Source organism: Ovis aries, chromosome 2, assembly GCF_016772045.2.
Source record: "Ovis aries strain OAR_USU_Benz2616 breed Rambouillet chromosome 2, ARS-UI_Ramb_v3.0, whole genome shotgun sequence".
In the NCBI taxonomy this organism is placed as follows: domain Eukaryota; kingdom Metazoa; phylum Chordata; class Mammalia; order Artiodactyla; family Bovidae; genus Ovis; species Ovis aries.
In genome coordinates, this window is record NC_056055.1 from 112,202,047 (window position 1) to 112,221,572 (window position 19,526).

Consider the following 19,526-nt stretch of genomic DNA (forward strand, 5'->3'; position numbering starts at 1 on the left):
ATAAAGAAAGCTGAGCACCAAAGAATTGATGCTTTTGAACTGTGGTGTTGAAGAAGATGCTCGAGAGTCCCTTGGACAGCAAGATCAAACTAGTCACTCCTAAAGGAAATCACTCCTGCATATTCATTGGAAGGACTGATGTTGAAGCTGAAGCTCCAATACTTTGGCCATATGATGAGAAGAGCTGACTCAATGAAAAAGACCCTGATGCTGGGAAAGATTGAGGGCAGCAAGAGAAGGGGATTGCAGAGGATGAGGTGGTTGGATGGTATCCCCGAATTGATGGACATGAGTTTGAGCCAGCTGCGGGAGTCGGTGATGTACAACAGGGAGGCCTGGTATGCTGCACTCCATGGGGTCACAAAGAGTCAGACACGATTGAACAACTGAACTGAAGTTTTGGGGGCTCAGAGCCGTGCCCCTGCACTCACCCGGTGTCTATGGCAGCCTTCATGCTACAGCGACACCTGGGTCATTGGGACAGACTGCATGGCCCACAAATCCTGAAACAGTTACCATCCGGATTTTATAGGAAAACTGTGATCCCCGGGCCAGCAGCATCAGCACCATTTGGGAGCTTGTTAGAAATGCAGTATCTCTGGAGGTTCCTGAGAAAAGTAAAAAGAGAGCTACCTATGACCTAGCAACCCCACTCCTGTGCATCCATCCAGAGGAAGCTCTAATTCCACACAATGCATACACTGCAACACCCACTGCAGCAAGATTCACCGACTGTGAGCCTCAACGCCCACCGACAGGCGAATGGATAGCGAGGATGTGGTACACACACACAATGGAGCCTTATGAGTCTCAAAGAAGAGTGAAACAATGCCGTCTGCAGCAACACAGCGGGACCTGGAGATAAGCATGCTAAGTCAGGCCAGAAAGAGAAGACAGGTGCCATACGGCATCACCTGCATGTGGAGTCCACAGTATGACCCAAATGCACCTGCCTACGTAACGGAAACAGAGAACAGAGCTGCGCCTGCCAAGGGGCAGGGCTGGTGGAGGGTGGGATTTGGAGGGTGGGATTAGAAGACGTAAGCTTTTATACACGAGGTGGATAAACAACAAAGTCCTACTATACAGCACACAGAACTACATTCAATACCCTGGGATGAACCATAATAGAAAAGAATGTAAAAATGTGTGTGTGTGTGTATATATATATTCACACACATATAACTGAATCATTTGACTGTACAGCAGAAATTAACACAACATTAACATACTTCAATACAAAGTTAAAAAAATAACTAAATTTAAAACAATGCAGAATCTAGAACCTCACTGCAAACCCACTGAGACAGCCTGGACCTTGGTGATTCACACGGACATAAGAGGTGGAAGTTCTGGTCTGCCACAAGCGGGCCGTGCCAGCCTGATCACAGGGCCCCAGCGCTCCCCTGAAGGGCCACGCTTCTTGAGCACAGACACCAAACTGGGTGTCTTAATCTCTGACTCTCTGCACACAAGTGCCTGTGAAACTGCATTGCTTCTCTCTCCTCTACAATGCAAAATGTATAGCATTATTCACTTGGCAATTGATATTATAATCATTTTCTGCCCTCTGTGTTGTTTCTTTATACCATTATTTGAGGCCTAATACATTTACGGCTCACTTTCCCATCCAGAAAATGGACTGTTTTTCTCTAATCCATAGGGTACTGTCACAGTCACAGCATCCTGGCAAAAGACTAAGAACATTTAGTCTTCTTTAAAGAGGAAGAGTTAACAGTCGAGTCTGTTGATTCTATTTTGACCTTAAAGTCACCCTCCATTAAATCCTTGCTGCAAGTACAGCTTAAGCTGCAGGGTAAATACACAAAATCGGTGCAACAAAGGTGTGTGTGTGGGGGGTGGGGGTGGGGAGATACAGCCCAGGTGTGACACTCCGTCCCCTCACCCCCGTCCTAAGGCAGACGTCACTAAGGGTTACAGTGTCCTCAGCCAATGAAACTAAGGATTACAGTGTCCTCAGCCAATGAAACTAAGGATTACAGTGTCCTCAGCCAATGAAACTAAGGGTTACAGTGTCCTCAGCCAATGAAACTAAGGGTTACAGTGTCCTCAGCCAATGAAACCGAGTGCCTTGTGGTGGCAGGTCTCACAGCAACCGAGGTGCAAGTCTGCAATGAAACACCCCTGCCATCCTCACCTTGGTCTCCTTCTAGAAAATACACTGGTTTTCCTCCAGATCCTGAAACCGCCTCTCTTCATAAAGAGTGGAGGGTGGATAGAGGGTTGGGTGCAGAGGCAGCCTATGGACACGTGACCTGTGCTTAGCGCCTGCTGCTGCTGCTGCTAAGTCACTTCAGTCGTGTCCGACTCTGTGCGACCCCATAGACGGCAGCCCACCAGGCTCCCGCGTCCCTGGGACTCTCCAGGCAAGAGCACTGGAGTGAGTTGCCATTTTCTTCTCCAATGCATGAAAGTGAAAAGTGAAAGTGAAGTCGCTCAGTCATGTCCGACTCTTTGCGACCCCAGGGACTGCAGCCCACCAGGCTCCTCCGTCCATGGGATTTCCCAGGGGAGAATTCCGCTGAAGGATGTCCGCATGTTTTCTCATTCCGTTTCTAACACCTGGAAGCCACTTACTCAGTGGACAGGACAGTGTACTGGGAAATCAAATCCGACTATCTGCACACCCATTCTGTACCTCCAAGTCTCAGCTTCCGGCATACTACTAAGCTGCCAGTATAAAATGGGTAAAACAAGCTCACAGTTAGGATGAGGAGATGATAGAAGATTTGGGAGCCATGATGGCTTTTAAGAGCTTATCTGATACAAACTAATGGAAAGAGCATGACTCTTTACTAACTGCCTACTACATGCTACATGCTTCGCAAACATGGCCTGGTTTTATCTGCCATCAACCTTGTGAAGTGGTTTGTTACTGTACTGAAGATACAGGCCCCTCCCATTTATCCACAGAACACTGACAATTAAACACAGATTAAACTGTGTGTTTCAACTGTCTTCAACTGTGTCTTTCATTGTATTCAATACTTTTAGTTTCCTCTTTCATCAAGCTTTTAAACCTTTGGATAGAAACAAGCTATAACGAGGTTTCCTGGTTCTTTCGTTAATCTTGATGCAGTCACTAAGCAGCTATGTAATTGCTACACCACAGCTGCTGAGGAGCGAACCTTGAACCTCAGTGAGCATGGTAAATCCCCAATCAAAAGTATTTAGACTTGCTCAAGTCAGAGTAAACCAGTTGAGACCGGCTGTCAAACTCTAAGGCCATAAACAGGGTATGAAAATAAGCCTGTATTAACTAAGAATAAAATGTAAACAGGCTAGCAGATGCAATCTCACTCATTCATTCCCTCATCAACCAATTATTAATTCAACCAGCAAAGGGCTCCCTGCACTTAAATTCCAACATAGAAGCTGACCACGGTACAGACAAATAGAGTCAAGGAATTAGATCTGATAGACAGAGTGCCTGGAGAACTATGGGCAGAGGTTTGTGACATTGTACTGGAGGCAGTGATCAAGATCATCCCCAAGAAAAAGAAATGCAAAAAGGAAAAATGGTTATCTAAGAAATCAAGGCTATGGTTTTTCCGTAGTCATGTATGGATGTGAGAACTGGACTGTGAAGAAAGCTGAGTGTCGAAGAATTGATGCCTTTGAACTGTGGTGTTGGAAAAGACTCTTGAGAGTCCCTTGGACTGCAAGGAGATCCAACCAGTCCACTCTAAAGGAGATCAGCCCTGGGTTTTCTTTGGAAGGAATGATGCTGAAGCTGAAACTCCAGAACTTTGGCCACCTCATGCGAAGAGTTGACTCATTGGAAAAGACTCTGATGCTGGGAGGGATTGGGGGCAGGAGGAGAAGGGGACGACAGAGGATGAGATGGCTGGATGGCATCACCGACTCAATAGGCATGAGTTTGGGTGAACTCTGGTAGTTGGTGATGGACAGGGAGGCCTGGCATGCTGTGATTCATGGGGTCTGAACTGAACTGAACTGAACTGAGGAGGCCTTACAAATAGCTGTGAAAAGAAAAGCTAAAGGCAAAAGAGAAAAGGAAAGATATACCCATTTGAATGCAGAGTTCCAAAGAACAGCAAGGAGAGATAAGAAAGCCTTCCTCAGTGATCAGTGCAAAGAAATAGAAGAAAACAATAGAATGGGAAAGACTAGAGATCTCTTCAAGAAAATTGGAGATACCAAGCAACATTTCATGCAAAGATGGGCTCAATAAAGGACAGAAATGGTATGGACCTAACAGAAGCAGAAGATATTAAGAAGAGGTGGCAAGAATACACAGAACTGTACAAAAAAGATCTTCATGACCCAGATAATCACGATGCTGTGATCACTCACCTAGAGCCAGACATCCTGGAATGCAAAGTCAAGTGGGCCTTAGGAAGCATCACTATGAACAAAGCTAGTAGAGGTGATGGAATTCCAATTGAGCTATTTCAAATCCTGAAAGATGATGCTGTCAAAGTGTTGCACTCATTATGCCAGCAAATTTGGAAAACTCAGCAGTGGCCACAGGACTGGACAAGGTCAGTTTTCATTCCAATCCCACAGAAAGGCAATCCCTAAGAATGCTCAAACTACCACACAATTAAACTCATCTCACATGCTAGTAAAGTAATGCTCAAAATTCTCCAAGCCATGCTTCAACAGTATATGAACCATGAACTTCCAGATGTTCAAGCTGGATTTAGAAAAGACAGAGGAACCAGAGATCAAGTTGGCAACATCAATTGGATCATCAAAAGAGCAAGAGAGTTCCAGAAAAACATCTATTTCTGCTTTCTTGACTATGCCAAAGCCTTTGACTATGTGGATCACAACAAAGTGTGGAAAATTTTGAAAGAGACGGGAATACCAGACCACCTTACCTGCTTTCTGAGAAATCTGTATGCAGGTCAAGAAGTAACAGTTAGAACTAGACATGGAACAACAGCCTGGTTCCAAATCGGGAAAGGAGTACGTCAAGGCTGTATATTGTCACCCTGCTTATTTAACTTATATGCAGAGTACATCATGAGAAACACTGCGCTGGAGGAAGCACAAGCTGGAATCAAGATTGCCAGGAGAAATCTCAATAACCTCATATATGCAGATGACACCACCCTTATGGCAGAAAGTGAAGAAGAACTAAAGAGCCTCTTGATGAAAGTGAAAGTGGAGAGTGCAAAAGTTGGCTTAAACCTCAACATTCAGAAAACTAAGATCATGGCATCTGGTCCCATCACTTCATGGCAAATAGATGGGGAAACAGTGGAAACAGTGGCTGACTTTATTTTTCAGGCTCCAAAATCACTGCAGATGGTGACTGCAGCCATGAAATTAAAAGATGCTTACTCCTTGGAAAAAAAGTTATGAAACCTAGACAGCATATTAAAAAGCAGAGACATTACTTTGCCAACAAAGTTCCGTCTAGTTAAGGCTATGGTTTTCCAGTAGTCATGTATGGATGTGAGAGTTGGACTGTGAAGAAAGCTGAGTGCTGAAGAACTGATGCTTTTGAACTGTGGTGGAGAAGACTCTTGAGAGTCCCTTGGACTGCAAGGAGATTGAACCAGTCCATCCTAAAGGAAATCAGTCCTGAATATTCATTGGAAGGACTGATACTGATGCTGAAACTGCAATGCTTTGGCCACTTGATATGAAGAACTGATTCATTTGAAAAGACCCTGATGCTGAGAAAGATTGAAGGCAGGAGAAGGGGACGACAGAGGATGAGATGGTTAGATTATATCGCCGACTCAACGGACATGAGTTTGAGTAGACTCTGGGAGTTGGTGATGGACAGGGAAGCCTGGCGTGCAGCAGTCCACAAAGTCACAAAGAGTTGGACACAACGGAGCAACTGAACTGACAGCGGACTAACTGGGTTTCTCATCTCATGAGAAAACTAGCAGTACAGAAAACAGAGAAGCAACCACAACTACAGGCATTGGCTCATCTAATGAAATTAGACTTTTCCAACACATGGAAATAGGAACTGCTTCAAAAATCTTTAAAAATTGCTTCGTATTGTATGCTTAGTCACTCAGTGGTGTTCAATTCTTTGTGACCCCAGGGACTGTAGCCCAGCAGGCTCTTTTCCCTCCAGGCAAGAATACTAGAGTGGGTTGCCATTCCCTTCTCCAGGGGATCTTCCCCAGCCAGGGACTGAACCTGGGTCTCCTGCACTGCAGGCAGATTCGTTACCACTGAGCCACCAGAAAAGCCCGAAGATTCATTGTAGCTTCTCATGTATAGATTCAGCTTGTTCTGGGGCTCCACAACCGCGCCCCCCTCCCCACCGCACCCCAGGTGGCGCTAGTGGTAAAGAACTTGCCTGCCAATGCTGGAGATGTTAAGAGATACAGGTTCGATCCCTGGGTTGGGAAGATCCCCTGAAGGAGGGCATGGCAACCCACTCCAGTATTGCCTGGAGAACCCCATGGACAGAGGAGCCTGGTGGGCTACAGTCCATGGGGTCGCAGAGTCGGACACAACTGAAGCAAAGAAAGCAAGGGGCAAGCTAAGCAGTAAGGTCCCTCGCTGGATTTTTCCACCTGGAGGACTGAATAGATTCATCTTGCTCTGGATAGAATACTTGGGCTGAAATTAATCTATTAGAGACGGGATTATATTGATGGACTCGTGAGTCTTGAAGTTTCCTTTTTACTCAAAAATGATTATAATACATAGAAAAAAAGGACTGCAGTATTTAGAGCTCTGTAAAATGGCATGTTTCTTCATATTATTCTGTGCTGGGATTTTGAAATCAACGATGTTTTAATATACAAATACCCGTATATTTCTTTTTGCTGCAAAATGTCTTTTTTCCAGCCTAAACATGGGACAGTGCCAGAAATTCAAGGTTCCTCTTACGGTACTGCAGGATGTGGGAAGACTGAAATTTGAGAAGGTGTTTTACCCAGAAAAGCTTACTATTTAATTGTTCACTTTCTACGTTTCAAGGGGAGGTGAGCTGTAAGCCTGACTTGGCCTGAGTATGATGCTGGCAGAGAGGGCCTGCATGTGACTGCAGCCCTGGGAAGCCTCTGCTTGGGAAGGGAGTGGGGAGGAGGATAAGTCACATCAGGGGCACTGCAGCTGCTTCTGAGCGAGCGGCTGCCTTTGGGGACCACCAGTGGTTTCCGTCTTGGACAGCGTAAGGCTCACCTCCCCCGTTTCCTGCCCTTCTGCCCTGGGCATCTGGCAGCCAGCCTCAGAGCGGCACACTGCAGCTGGCTGGACGTCTGGGAAAGCTCAGAACACAGTCCTTCGAGACTGAGGAGCAGTGCTGATCTTTACGACAATAAATCCAACGGCTAAATGAGAGGAACTAACAAATCCACTGGCCAAGCAGAGTTTATACTTCTCAGCATGGGAGATGGATAGTTTATGTTAAAAAAACCCACATATGGCACCACTCAACTTCCACACTGACTAGTATCTATTTTGATACTATCACTTACAAGGAAATACATATTTTAGGGACTGACAGTTTTTTGGGTTTTCTTATTTTTTGTACCACAATGATGTGCCACGGAAGTTTTCTGCATCCTGAACTTTAAACATGCAGTTTTTAAAAAGAACAAATCTGACTTATTAAACTTACAAAGTCTCATCAACGGATCTTGACTAATACCCCCAACTCAGACAAGGAAAACAGTAACTCTCTGAAGTCAGTGAATTGAAACAATGAAAGCTTATGAAATACACACCTTTAAAAATGGTTGGGTTATCATTTTCTCCTATAAGGCAGTTTCCTTAGGCTCAAGGGCAAGACAAGTTGTGCTCAAAGACTTCTGCTTTGCTTCTCAACTCCACTGATCTGTACTTCTCAGAAAAGTGTATGGTGATCATGTGTGGGCGCTCAACTGCTCAGCTGTGCCCGGCTATTTGGGGCCCTGTGGACTGTAGCCCACCAATCCTCTGTCCATGAAACTGTCCAGGCAAGAATACTGGAGTGAGTTGCCATTTCCTCCTCCTGGGGATCTTCCCGACCCAGCGATCAAGCCTGAGTTTCCTGCACTACAGGCACATTCTTTACCCTGAGCCTCTTGGTAAGCCCGTCTGTGGGGACCACATGCCGGCCAGTCGGGCCCACAGCAGTCCCTTCAAAGCGCAAGCAGCCACATGGCCTTGTGGAAGCGCGTGTTGGGAGTAAACCAAGGAACCAGTTTCTTTAATGCTAACAGAGTGGAAATCAAGGGTGGGGAAGAGCCCAGAGACAGGAGTGGTTCCGCAATGACTGTTTTCCAGGAGCCCTTGCTCCCTAAGGAAGGGGAGTGCTCTGCCCTAAGGTGGAGAATCAGCAACACGGAACCAGCAACCTCTGCCCAGGACGAACCTCGCTCATGCTGAGCTCACAGGCAGGCTGGCTGCAGACATCCCATTTTATACATCTTCAGTTAAGCAGCAATTAACTTTTACAGAGCATTTTTTGTCTTGTCACCAAAGATTTCTTAATTCTTTACATGTGTTCACATGAACCGCAAGACACGCCATGTTTATTCTGTTGAGTGGATTTATAGGCAGACCAAAGTGAAGTTAGTCCTTGGCTAAATTTACTATGGGTATAATTTCATGACCGCCTAGCTCGAAGGCCAACAGCTAAATCTGTGTGGACAACAGATGTACTTTAACCTTATGGTCCAAAAGAGACCAATAAATAGATTGATGTCTTGAAATTTAAAGCACAGGAAATGAGAATAGATTCTGAACCAAATAGATTCTGAACCAAAACCAGACTCAAACCAAACAATTCTTACCTTTAATCATCACTTTGTCTCCCAAGATGGGAAGATTAAAATAGAGGAGGACCAAAGAGCTCAGATAAAACAGAACCTAGAGAATGACCTGACCTTGTCTTGTTCTGACCGTGAGAGGTCGCCTCACGTCTGGATGCTGTGTGCAGACAGATAATCACAGTCCTGAGACACAACTATGAAAAAGGCCAGTGGGATCCACACCAAGTCTGTGAGCTGCCAGGAGCTGTTAAACTCTCAGGCCGCTTCTAATCAGTTCCACACTGTGGAATTAGTTAGAGGCTCAGGGTTGGCAGGCCGCAGTCCGGTTCTGGTTCCGCCTGGTCCATAGCCCAGCCCAGCTGAAGGAGAGCCAGTCCTCTCTTCGGGGCTGAGTTTCCGTGTCGGGGTCTCCTCCTAGGTGTCCCTAGACACTACTTCTGCCGCCAATGAGCAGATACCGTTGAAGAGGATTCTGGGGCCAAATAGGTTTTTAGATCACCGGGGGAAACAGAGTTCAACATCTGTCTTCACTACAGAACTTTTTAGAACTCTGGGCCAACGTGCACTTTCCAGACAGAAAGATGGCCGTCCTACTGGATCACAGAACACACGCTCTGAGAACAGGGTTGAAGGACCAGCGTGACGTGGACACAGACTGGGCTGAACTGTCACTCGGTTCCCCACTAACTCTCCAACAGTGACATGAGGAACAAGAAGGGAGAGAGGCCCGCAACCCTCCTGTTGCTCATCCACAATTCCCAGCTGAGAAAGCAGGTTCATCCCCAGCAGCTGTCTATGCAAGCACAAAGCTCAGCATGACCCGACAGGTCGCTTCAGAGCTACCCGCCTGGTAACTCGTGCTGCTGTTCCGAGCCTGGGAGCCCGGGCAGGAGACGCCTCAGCAGACCCAGAGGAGCAACCTCAGCTGGTTCGTGCTGCAGGGCTGTGGGCAGTCGGTACCTGTCGCTGCATCACGGCTGCATTCTGGAGGGAATACAGCGGGAGGCGGTTTATGAGAAGCACATGGTGCTTCTGGAGCGGGTCCATTCCACACAAGGATTGCCTCAGAATTAGGAGACCCTGAGGACTAAGACCAAGGCAGGCACAGGGCAGCCGGCCCTCCCGCGTCCTCAACTCCACCCAGAACAGGTCACCCCGCTCCCACAGGGCCTGGAGTCGGTGTCTGACGAACAAGGCCATGAAGACCCTCCCCCGGCAGGGGCACCTGCCTCCTAAGGTCAAGGTCCAGGAGCTGTCACCCCCGCTTACCCCAGTGTCTGGCATGTGCCTCAGCTTCTGGCCTTGATGGTGCTGGGGAGCGGGGCAGTGCTCTTCTTTGGAAACGCTGCACCTTTAGGGGAGAAAGACCTTCCTTCTCTCTCTTGTCCCCAAGGAGCTTCAGGCAGATAGGGGAGGCAGCCCCCCACACCTTGAACCTTATCCCAGCCTTCGGAACCTCCAAGAGGCCTACATGCACCCTGAGGGGCCTCGGACACATGGAAAGCAGAGTGCGTGTGAGTTAAGTTCTTGTGCACGCCAGCCTGGCAGGGACCCTATGCACACGTGGGCCTGCAAGGCAAGCTTTCCCTGGGCTACCCTTGGCAAGGCCACCTGCCCCACACCCCAATGCCGACCCTGGCGCTCACCCTGTGTGCCTTCCAGCAGTGTGTGCAGAAGCCAGCTTACAGGGAAACAGTCAGGTCAAGAGAGGTCAGCAGTGTAGGAGCTCATTGCTCACAGGTCAGCTTGGGGCCTGTGCCCGCCTCCCATCTTGTAACCCAGACCAGGATGCCTTCTGCACAGGTCATACACATACACACACACACACCCAACCACTGTCAACCACATAGCCACAACCACTACAATCACAACCATGCACACACAAAACCTACACACACAATCACAAGTACTCACAGCCACAGACCCATACACAAGCACACAGACTTGTACACACTCACAACTACACACATGCACTACACACAACCACTACACACACAACCACACACACACAACCACACATACTCATACACAACCACTCACAAGCACACACACAACCACAACCACCACACATACACACATACACAACCACACACATTCATACACAACCACACACATGACCATATGATCACACACTCATACACAACATATACACATAACTGCACATACACATACAACCACACACACTCATACACAACCACTCATAAGCACGCACACAACCACAACTATACGCACATACACAACCACACACTCACACAAAACCACATATACATAACCACACACACTCAAGCACAACCATACGAACATAACTACACATACACACATATACAAGCACATACCACTCTGGATTAAGCATCAGACACACACCTGGGATGGACTTTGGGGAAGAGCCTTCCACCCCCGGAAACACTGTCAGTTACCTGTCTGTGCCAGCCACACTGGTGACCCCTCAGGAGCAACTGCCCTCCTCCAACAAGCTGGAGCGAATACTGCCTCAGAGTCTGCAGAGACTGTGTTCTGTTCTCCAGGGGAGCCCCAGCCAAGCTCCAAGCTGGTGGAGCTGCTTCAGGGCGGGCCGGCCACACCTCATTTTATGTGGCTATCTGAACAAAGTGGCAGTTTCCACTGCAGTGGTTTTCAGAGCAAATTATTGGCAGCCAGCATTTCATTCCAACAGGCTACATGTTTCAAAAATGTTAAAATTAATGTTAGGCTTGGATACAGACTAGACTCCTTCTCTTTGAAAAACAGATAGACTTTTAGAATGAAAAAGCTTTCAGACAATTAGAGCCCCTCTGCTGCTAAGCCCCTTCAGTCATGTCCGACTCTGTGCGACCCCATAGACAGCAGCCCACCAGGCTCCTCTGTCCCTGGGATTCTCCAGGCAAGAACACTGGAGTGGGTTGCCATTTCCTTCTCCAATGCATGAAGGTGAAAAGTGAAAGTGAAGTCGCTCAGCCGTGTCTGACTCTTGGAGACCACATGGACTGCAGCCTACCAACCTTCTCCATCCATGGGATTTTCCAGGCAAGAGTACCAGAGTGGGGCGCCATCACCTTCTCCTTAGAGCCCCTCAGCCACCTGCTATATTCCACCATTTAGAGTTTATATTCCACCTGTCCCAAAGCTACTGTGAGCACACAATACACAGTTTGTGAAAACCAGCTTCAAAAGCACTTTTTCCAAATGCTTGGCAAAAGACAAATCAAGATAAAAACTAAAACCAGTATGAGGTATTGGTTGGGGGAGGGAACAAGGCTTCAGCGTATGATATTTACTAGTTACAGAACATGGTAATAGTTCCTTTGCTTACACAGCAAATAAATATGCATCCTTTGCAGTTAAAAACTGTCACTGCTGATAAGGCCTCTGTGTGTGTGCTGCACAGGACACACTGTGTTCTTTAACAGTGTCCTAGACACTTGCGTGCTGGATTCTGGTTCTCAGAGCCAGGACATGACTGGGCCATCAGGAGCATGTGACCTCTGGCTCCAGAGAACTGCGTGAGACAGGAAGAGAGACCAGAGGCCCCCTCTGTCCTTTCAAGTCTGCGCCTCATGAGAAAGCCCTTCCTCACTACCTAGCATCCCAGTGACTCATCCTCACCAAGGAGACAGGAGCTCACCACGCACTGCAGACAGGTGCAGGGTCTGTCCGTCAGTCCGTCAGTCCATCAGTCCATCAGTCCATCAGTTCAGTCGCTCAGGCGTGTCCGACTCTTCCCGACCCCATGGACTGCAGCACGCCAGGCCTCCCTGTCCACCACCAACTCCCGGAGTCCACCCAAACCCACGTCCATTGAGTCGGTGATGCCCTCCAACCATCTCATCCTCTGTCGTCCCCTTCTCCTGCCCTCAATCTTTACAGCATCAGGGTCTTTTCAAATGAGTCAGCTCTTCGCATGAGGTGGCCAAAGTATTGGAGTTTCAACTTGAGCATCAGTCCTTCCAGTGAACACCCAGGACTGATCTCCCTTAGGATGGACTGGCTGGATCTCCTTGCAGGCCAAGGGGTTCTCAGGAGTCTGCTCCAGCACCTGAGCTACACGTGAATGCTGTGTCACTCACGTCTCCTCTCAATTCCTTTGCTAAAAATAATCACACTCTCCCTTAATGTTTCATTGGTCCAGCTTTTCCACCTTATATGAAGCTGGTCTTAAAAACACTTGCCCACATATGAGGTCAGGTCAATTTTCAGGATCTGAAAAAGTTCCCAGAAGCTTCTTATGGCTAAAACGATTCCCTGTGCCCAGAGATGAAACTGACAGGTGTGAACTCCCGAGTTCCTTGTCATGAGATCTATTGACGCTGGAGGAATAGGTGGCAGGGATCTTATAGAAGAGATCCGAGAACTAGATGGGTAAGTGGTTGGGAGATTAGGAAGACTGGGCCTACAGCCTTTCTCTCAGCAAACAATGGATCTGCAGCTGATGAATGAGAGTGGGCGAGGTCTAAGCCTGCTGTGCTGAACACTGAAGAATGGCACAGTCCTCTTGATTATGATACACTGAGGAGATTAGCCTAATTTAATCACAATAATGAGCCTTCCAGGTGCTTTTTAATTAGGATGGTTCACTGGGGATACATGAGCACATTCGGGATCCCCGCCCACAAAAACTCACACACGCAAAATGCTATGTTTCCTAATTTCTAAACAGTTTGCACCACACAATATCTTCTAAAAAAACAATTTCATACTTTATACAAAAATGTGGGTCAATAGGTGATATTAGAGTATTTCCTTTAAAATAAAGGCTTTCAAAACTTGGTCATATTCCTTATCTATTTATGTGTACTAGAGGCCTCCCCGGAGAAGGCAATGGCACCCCACTCCAGTACTCTTGCCTGGAAAATCCCATGGACGGAGGAGCCTGGTAGGCTACAGTCCAAGGGGTCGCAAAGAGTCAGACACGACTGAGCGACTTCACTTTCACTTTTCACTTTCATGCACTGAAGAAGGAAATGGCAACCCACTGCAGTGTTCTTGCCTGGAGAATCCCAGGGATGGGGGAGCCTGGTGGGCTGCCGTCTATGGGGTCGCACAGAATCGGACACGACTGAAGCGACTTAACAGCAGAAGCAGCAGCAGCAGCAGAGGCCTCCCTTGTGGCTCAGATGGTAAAGAATCCACGTGCCAATGCAGGAGATGCAGGTTCAACTGGGAAGATCCACCGGAGAAGGGGATGGCAACCCACTGCAGTATTCTTGCCTGGAGAATCCCATGGACAGAGGGGCCTGGCGGGCTACAGTCCATGAGGTCACAAAGAGTTGGACCCTAAACAACTAACACAAGCTAGAGTTTCCAATTTTCTTTTGCTGAGGTCCATGTTTGAGCCTTGTTTCATCAGTGAAGAACCTATAACTTTAAAGATGTCTTAGGACATCACATGCTCAAATTCAAATCCAGTGAGGTGTCATTTACTTTTTCAAAAGTGCATTTGAGAGTTCTGAAGAGATTTACAAATGTTTGCCATTTAACTGAAGAACAATTGTCATGGAATTCATTTTGCAATGATTCTTTCCTGGCTTTCTGAATATCCTACCCTTTCCCCTCATTGTTTATATCATCCTTATTTTTCCCACACTTCTTGGAGAAGTCATACCACTCTTTTTGTAACAAAATCCCAACTTTGTGTGTGTGTGTGTGTTTCACAAGCTCAGACCCCACTGTCCACCCACCAACACAGCAACTTCTCAGCCTTTCAGCTTCCGTGCAAAGGGTCCCACCCCTCTGCCCTGGCATATGCTGTCCATTCTCAGTGCTGAGGGAAAACAACAAAACTGAAGGAAAATCAGCCCCTTAGGTCATTGTGCAGAACCGCTATCTCTAAGTGTCCACTTTTTGTTCAAAAGTAACTCTCCTGAATCGGATGCAAAATGTGTACCTGTGATCAGTACACACAACACACAGACATTCATCATCATGACGTCCCATCTCTTGAACTGGGCCCCTGCCACAGAGGAGAGGAGGAGAGATTCCTCCTCTCCCCAGCCTCTTCCTCTGAAAAGTATCATTATGACTTCTAAGTGACTAAGAACTCAAAGTATTTAATAGCTCTAGCATTCTGGTAGATTATAAAGAGATTTTCAGCCAATGACTAAAGAGTTAATCCTAGACATTTCAAAGAAAAATGTTAAATCTGTTGCCAGGTCGTTTGCTGCGATGTTAAAGCTAAAAGAATGAGTTTGTCCAACACTCTGGAGCCTAATAATGTAATTGTAACTAATAAACTGAGGAGACAGAATGGTTCTAACACAGCTTTGCACATGATTTATTGACCCCTATGCAATAATTCTTCAGCGGTTCATATAACCAGAATTTACAGACTTATTCCTAACTTCAGGAAAAATTGACTTCACTCTTGAACCCGATGCCTTCTTGCATCAATCTCTGAACTTCACTTATTAAACTAAAATCACAATCCTGAGAAGGCCTCCCCCCACTCCCTGGGGTAGAGAATCTGCTTGTTCAAAACTGTGACTGTATCATTTCGTCTTCGGAAAGCCGTCTGTAAGTATTTCATAAACTTAGCGAATAACACCATCAGAGCGTACACACCGCCTGTGAAGGAGGAAAGAACGGGGTTTTCAAGAAGCACTGCTATGCTGCGCAGCTGCGACACACACGGTGCCTGGAAGGTGTGCAGGACTCTGTGCAGGAGGCAGCAGAGGCCAGAGTCAGGAGCATTCCACCGGGGAGCTGTTGGAGCGTGTAAAGAGAAGTGAACGCAATGAAAAATACAAGCAAGCACTCCTATACATTGAAAATGACTGTCACTAATATGGGACTACTTAGGGACTGGTGCAACCTTTTAAGAAGACAATTTGGCAACATTTAGACCCCATTCATCTGACCTGGGGGCTTCATTTCCGGAAAGTCAGGCTCATACGGGCACAGGACACATGACACGTATGTGTTCATGGATGTTCATTATAACATCTTTTTAACTTATTAGGAACACACTCTTGTTGCCCTAAGTGTCCTTGAGAAAGGAAATGGCAATTCAACTTTGGCATCCCACACAAGGCAGGTAAAAATACCTGTCAAAAGGGCATGGTCTGTCCAGTAAACCACCAGATTGGAGAAGGGACAGTAGACTTCTGGCGGGGGGGGGTGGGGCACAGACAAGAAATGCACAGCTTTTTAGTTATACTGAGAGGAGAGACTGATGCTGAGCAAACTAGAAAATTTTCACTTTCACTGTATGATTTTTTTTTTTACCATAAGCAAATATTCGTCATACACATTAAACGTGTTAAAAGTGAACAAGAAGGAAAACTAAACAAAAAGCATGGTACTATTAGAACCCCAAGCTATGTAGCATTTTCAAACTGAAAAGGAATCCATACTTCCGAGAACAATAAAGGAGACCTGCGTTATCATTCTGTCACTTATTAACTTCCTGTGGTCTTTGACTCATATTCTATCTGTCCCCACCTTGCAAGGTTGTTACAAGGCTGAAACAAGGTAGTGCACGTTGAGCGTTTGGTATGAGGCTGGACGCACTGCACTTTAAACGGTTGCCAGCTGCTGCAACTTCAGACAAAAGCTAAGGGCACTGTCCCGCGTGGGGGCAGGGCTGAATGTTCGTCCCCAGTGTCTACTCCCTGCCCCCAGCTTGAAACATCCGCCCTGACTCTGTCTGCGAAGCTTCTCACCGCATGCCTTCTAAAAACATGGTCCCAGGAAGGATTAAAGGGACCTGACTAAAAAAAATCAAATGTTAGTAGATTGTCCCCTACACTGACGTCGACAGTCGTGAGACTGGATCTCGAGGTGCAAACAGATGCTGAAAAAAATTCACACCAGCCGGGGGATGCTCTCGTCTCATTTCCAACAGTAGGTGAAAATGCCAAGTGCCCAGAAATGAGCGTCTATAGCGTGTGGCACATTAAGGTTGAATTCTGCTGTTTCTCCTTAACAACCAAGCAACAGTTGACAGGAAAATTCTTGGCTCTGCTGAGTAAAGGATGCCCTGGAACCAAGACAGAGTGACGCCTGCAGGCCACAGGGCTCCGGCCCCCTGCCTCACCCCGTCCTTTGGGCCGGATGGTGAAGATCGAGCTGAGAGGACTCAGCAGCTCCTCTTGGACGAATGCAGACGTGGCTCCTCCGGGGCCTGCGCTGGGCAAGGGCACGAGCGCTCAGACTAAATAAAACATTCCAGATAGGGCCAAGCAATGGGACTAGGGTAGGAGGGTAGCTGAGGACCAGAGGTCACTTCCTGCCTCAACAGTGCAATGGCGCTTCCAACCAAGTTGTGTAAGAAGAGAGACATCAGCACACAGTAGGAGCTTCAAGAGGAGGCCTTGAAAGCAGATGCCTGATGTGAAAATAGTCATACTAAGAAACTCCCCTCCTTGGGTGTATGAGGACGAATTGGCACATCCTTCACCTTCTAGGCAAATATAATTTATAGTTTCTTTTCCTGAGAGCATCCTCTCCTATTTATAGCCATAAGGACCAAGAAGCCTTTACTCATGACCTACTGGAGAATTCCAATCCATCTCTACAGTGAAAGGACCCATGTTCTCTGTGCCACCTGCCAGAGTTCCAATTTTCCTCTCAATCTGTAAAGTAGCTGTTTTTAATGAATATGGATGGGTCTCAGAACTGAACTGCTATTATTGAAGGAGGAGCTTTCCTCCAGCAGTCCTGCAAACTGCTCAGAGTTCTCCTCTGTCTGGAATGTCGGAGGCTCTGGTGGGTGAGAGAAAGAGTAGTTTATGGGATGGCCCGGTGAGAAGCGCAGTGGGAACTCTCTGGGGTGTATCAGCTCTTTACAGGAAGCAGGCAAACCAGAGAGTAGGAGAGAGCTCACATCACATCACCTTCAGAAGCTGCGGCAGCCCCACAGAGCGCACTGAAAGGGAGAAGGGAAAGGCAGAAATAGAGCTGCGTTGCTCGAAGCGCAGTGTGGACAAACAGGAAAAATGTGTGATTCTTTACCCTGGGCGTGCAAAGGCAGGTGGTTACCTCCTGCACACCTGCAGGGCTTCTGTGACGGTACAGTTTGGTACACCCTCCCCCACCTGGTCAAGAGCCCCTCTCCCACTCAGGCTTATTACTGGGGGATCTACTGTCTTGGGCTGTCTGCCTAGCAGCCTTAGAAACATCTCTTCTTCCGTAAAATTTTAATAAACCTGCACACTGAAGAAAAATTGAATAATATATTCCCTATAAAAAGTGACCTGGAGAATCTCATTTGCATTGTAAACAGAGTCAGCCAAACCTTTTTGAATAACTTGACTGAGTGTTCAAGGAAATATTTTAATTCTAACTTTTACCCTTTTTCAGGACCTCTTATGGGTTTAAAAGGCTACTACAAAAAATGGGCAGAATGCCTAAATAAACATTTCTCCAAAGAAGACATACAGATAGCCAAAGTGAAAGCGAAGTCGCTCAGTTGTGTCCGACTCTTTGCGACCCCATGGACTGCAGTCTACCAGGCTCCTCAGTCCACGGGATTCTCCAGGCAAGAATACTGGAGTGGGTTGCCTTTTCCTTCTCCAGGGGATCTTCCCAACCCAGGGATCGAACCCAGGTCTCCCACATTTCAGGCAGACGCTTTAACCTCTGAGCCACCAGGGAAGCCAGACAAGAGGCACATAAAAAGATGCTCAACATCCCTATTAGAGAAATCCAAAGCAAAACCACAGTGAGGTATCACCTCATACCAGTCAGAGTGGCCATCATCAAAAAGTCCATGAACAATAAATGTTGGAGAGGGTGTGGAGAAAAGGGAACCCTCTTACACTGTTCGTAAGAATGTAAATTGGTGCAGCCACTATGGAGAATAGCATGGAGGTTCCTCAAAAAACTAAAAGTAGAGTTACCATATGTTCTGGCAATCCCACTCCTGGACATAGATCCAGACAAGGTGGCGTGGGATGGAGGTAGAAGAGGCAGGGGATATATGCATACATGTAGCTGATTCACAACTGTTGTACAGCAGAAACACAACACTGCAAAGCAATTATATTCCAACAAATTAAAAAAATATATAGATGCATCTCAATGTTCACTGCAGCACTAGTTATGATACCCAGGACATGGAAGCAACCTAAGTTCAACAATAGACGAATGGATAAAGATGTGGTACACATATACAGCGGAACACTGCTCAGCCGCAAAAGCAATGAGATGATACCATTTGTAGCAACACGGATAGACCTGGAGATTATCACACCAAGTAAAGACAGACAGACAAAAACTAATACCACATGATATCACCTACATGTACAAGCTAGAAAATGATACAAATGAATTTATTTACAAACCAGAAAGCGATCACAGATTAGAAAAAAAAAATATGGCTACCAAAGGGGAAAGGCTGGGGGGCAGGGATAAATTAGGAGTGTAGGGTTAACATATGCACACTACTATAAATAAAACAGATAACCCACAAGGGCCTACTCTAAGCACAGGTAGCTCTGCTCAGCATTCTATAATAACCTAAATGGGAAAAGAATTCGAAAAAAAAGAACAGGTGCATATACATGTGTAACTCGTCACGTTGCTGTCCGCCTGTAACTATCACATTGCTAATCGGCTATCTTCCAACATAGAATTTAAAAAAGCGTTTAAAGCCTACTGCGGTGTCCAGTTCCTTTTATACGTGATGATCAGCAAGCACCTCTGACGGGCTGAAGAAAAGAGGGTCCAGGAGAGAGACTGACACCATGGCTCCTCAGTGGTGACCTTTCAGTCTCTCTCTTTCTTTCTCAAACTCTTTTGGCTACATAAATTGAGAAGCAGATTATTTTTTCATCATATTTTACGTATAGGTATACTTTTATGTGCTAT

The 19,526-nt window shown here is 46.7% G+C and overlaps 1 protein-coding gene across 8 annotated transcripts in view; it reads right to left on the reverse strand.

The window, feature by feature from the left end:
- PALLD (palladin, cytoskeletal associated protein) overlaps nt 1-19,526 on the reverse strand; it is a 374,395-nt gene that overhangs the window by 216,042 nt on the left and 138,827 nt on the right. Inside the window, exons 1-2 of one of the 8 annotated variants that reach the window (XM_060409581.1) lie at nt 11,141-11,239; nt 9,993-10,074 (exon numbers count right to left, since the gene is read on the reverse strand). The exons of 6 other annotated variants lie outside the window; for them this stretch is intronic. The gene's annotated coding sequence lies outside the window, so the exon portion shown is untranslated. Of the gene's footprint in view, nt 1-9,992; nt 10,075-11,140; nt 11,240-19,526 lie in introns of those variants that run through there. One more of the 8 variants, XM_060409582.1, reaches the window with a different exon arrangement.